We start from the raw sequence: 3,275 nt of genomic DNA, 5'->3' as shown, positions 1-3,275 counted from the left end.
ATACCATGTTTAGTAAACTAAAAATAACTATCCCTGAAACCATTAATAAAAAAAAAATGTAGTAAGAGTCTCTAGGCATCAGACATTCTTACTGTTGTTAAGCCAATTTTTTTTTATCCCAACATAATTTACTGAACCGCACATTATCGATTGTTAAATAATCAGTTCAACCCCTAAAGCAAAATTTGGCTTATATAAAATATATATTGTTCACTGATATATCTGTTTGAAACACAACTGTTCCTAATGCGAAAATTTGCGTAATATTTATAAAACTTCATTTTGAAACAAGTTTATTCCAAGGGAAATTTATTGAAACATATTTAAATGCAATATAATACACTCACCAATGAAGAAGATAACTCTGACAACCCGCATAATAGACGTACAATGTAGTGCAGAAGTCGCCACCATTACCATCAAAGATATGCTCCGAAATGTCACTATAGAAGTGCAAATCTTATAGCGCTCAGAGCTGTTCTGCAACATTAAAAATTCTAACTAAAATCTAGAAAGAATAAATAATCTATTATTTTGTTCAAGTAATTGCTAAAACGCTTTTATCTACTTTGCATTAAAATATAAAGCCTATTAAGGATGGATAGATAATAATCTAAGGGTCTTTTAAAAACACTAACTGTATGATAGTGAATTCATAAACAATAAAATGCTCCCTCAATATTCTTAAATGTTCACTTTTGATTTATTTTTCTTTGCTTATTACCTTATTATCCTATATAATTGAATGGACTCAGCAAACAAAGGAAAATTTCAATGTAATACAACTTTGAATCTAGACTTGAGAAAATATAGTATATGATCCACATTTAAGTCATAAATAATTATTAGATTAGCCAGCTGGCACTGGTAGTACCTTGGGTATTTATTTAGCTACGTTCATTGAATATTATTCTATCAATGTATATTACATAAATATCATATTTTATTAACTGTACATATAATAAATTATATTCCGTACTTACATCGTCGATGGCAGTGTAAGCAAGCAAACCGACAATCACCATCAATAAATTCTCTGATAGTGATCCCATAACTGCAAGTTAAACACATCGGTTACACAAAACCATCAGTTACAACTTCATACTGAACAAATGCTAATTGTGTCAGTAATAATAAGTTTTGCTGTTGTCTATATATCGACGACAACAGTACACTAAGACCTCTTTTGAAATAAAAAAATAGATATAAAGTTCTCTAGAAGTGGAAACAGTAAAGCAACTTACCAAATGGATTGGATAGTTTTACATCAGTGATATAAAAGTTAAATATTATGGAGGATAGTCTTGGTCTAGGTTGATTATTCATGGCATCTTCAGCATTAGTTTGGTCGACATTTTCCTGATTTCTGTTTTGCCGGGAAGCGTCGTCTCCACTCTCTGTGCCACCTATAATCAAAATCGTTTTGCTGTATAAAAAAAATACACTTTAATATATTTTCTAGTATTGGCTTATGTTTTTTAAACAGCTGATTACATGTTAATGTATAGAAAGTAAATGTTTTCACATATTTTTTGTTTTGTTTTGCCAACTTATACATTGTATAGCTGTGGTGGTACATACATAAGTAACTGATTTTTTTATTATCTAGTATATCGAAATGGTAGTATATGCGAAGATTAACCTAAATCTATTTCGGTATGTTTTATCATAACCATTGACATCCGCTATACTTTTTGTAGAAGAATTTACTTACACATATTGGTAAAACTGCATTAATCAATATACACCATATTTTAGTATATATTTGCCCTAGATTATAGAAAGGAATTATGCACCGTCAATATTATCTAAAAAAAAAATACTAAGGTGTTTATGAAGACAATGATAAGTGGCAACTTAGTAATCCATGCCAAAGTTTAATTTATATACTTTGTCCTCAGTTAAACTATTACAAAACTACTATGCAATTCAACAAATAAATACCAGAGAGAGAAGTTGCAGCTTGTCTATTCCGTAATAAAGTGCGTTGAAAAGTTACAAATTTCTTTAAACAGGTCAAACTGAATACAAAGATCATCATGAAGCAGATTATGTTCCACACCTGTAAACAATGTTATTCTTATGAAATATATAATGATCCTTAGGAGACTTATTATGTTTGCAAACAGCATGATATCGAGATATTTATGTGTAAACCTTAAAAACTCTTTTGAAATTTTATTTTTGTAAAAAATTGATTAAACGGTTTATAAAATCATCTTAAATGGGTAAAAACTGAAATGGGTCCATATAATATACAAACTTTTGAAACATGTATCATACTTACAATCAAAAGCAAATATATAAACGACGTACAAGTTTCCAGTGGAATAATCCATAAACATTTATCAAGTAAAATTTGATCAATGAAAGGACTCGACGAGCTGTCATTGTACATTTTTGTTTGATCCATATTGAAATTTAAAACCCAAGATAACAATTACCAACGTATCATGTACTCGTAAATTTTAATTGGGGCTTTAAATAACTAAGTTTTGTTATTTTCAATACGGTTGCTTCGTAACCAGTAGTAAGAAATACTAATTGAAAAGGCTAATATTTGTGGAAACTCTGATTTGCATACGAATCATGCTTGTCTAATAACTAGTATCATAACTCGGGGCTTCAGTATACGTGGTCCCGGATCAAGTCCTGCTTTTCATCACTAGTATTGTGATAACCGCATATGTAATAACGCCATGGCCTTCTAGGCCTTGCATCAAGCAATGTATAAACCGTTCTGGGTTTGAACCTAGTGTTTTAGAATGTAACTGTGAGTAATACTGACTATATACATCTATATCTACAAAACTAAGATTTAAATGAACATATACCTTTGTAATATTGAGTCCCTATTCAGTGATTTCAACTGATATTGTTTGAAGGGGCTCACTATCATATATTACATGTATTTTAGAATAGAAATCTGTACATTTATTACTATATATTAATGTAAGTAGTGAATGGCATTAGTTTTATCCTAAGAAATTCACTATAGCCTAAACATTACGATGCTAATCTTAGTAAAAAAATATTGTTATTGAAACCACTAAATTTAATTAATTCATATCGGATGCTCGCTTTAAATAAAACTATAAAAAGTGTGATAACAGCAAAACTATTGTTTTTACTTCACATACTTTTTTTTATTTATTTTAAATGTTTATACATATTATTGTATCAATGTAACATCAAAAAATTAACAACCCAAGCACCGGAAATTTAAACGAGATTTGGAAAGAGCATAAAATAATATATCGCAATATGCCGCTTGG

The 3,275-nt window shown here is 29.5% G+C and overlaps 1 long non-coding RNA gene across 1 annotated transcript; it reads right to left on the bottom strand.

Annotated features, from left to right (window-relative positions):
* Positions 1 to 990: 990 nt before the first annotated feature.
* On the bottom strand, positions 991 to 2,403 carry LOC128996258 (uncharacterized). The gene is made up of 4 exons (XR_008491036.1): positions 2,288 to 2,403; positions 1,945 to 2,062; positions 1,245 to 1,406; positions 991 to 1,054 (listed from the first exon to the last, which is right to left on the bottom strand). It is a non-coding gene; the product is annotated as an uncharacterized LOC128996258 (long non-coding RNA).
* Between the last annotated feature and the right edge of the window lie 872 nt (positions 2,404 to 3,275).

Source organism: Macrosteles quadrilineatus, unplaced genomic scaffold, assembly GCF_028750875.1.
Source record: "Macrosteles quadrilineatus isolate MER2022 unplaced genomic scaffold, UCM_ALF_1.0 Scaffold_6__1_contigs__length_79288215, whole genome shotgun sequence".
Lineage (NCBI taxonomy): Eukaryota > Metazoa > Arthropoda > Insecta > Hemiptera > Cicadellidae > Macrosteles > Macrosteles quadrilineatus.
The sequence above is the reverse complement of the archived record's forward strand: the minus strand, read 5'-3'. Positions and strand labels throughout refer to the sequence as shown.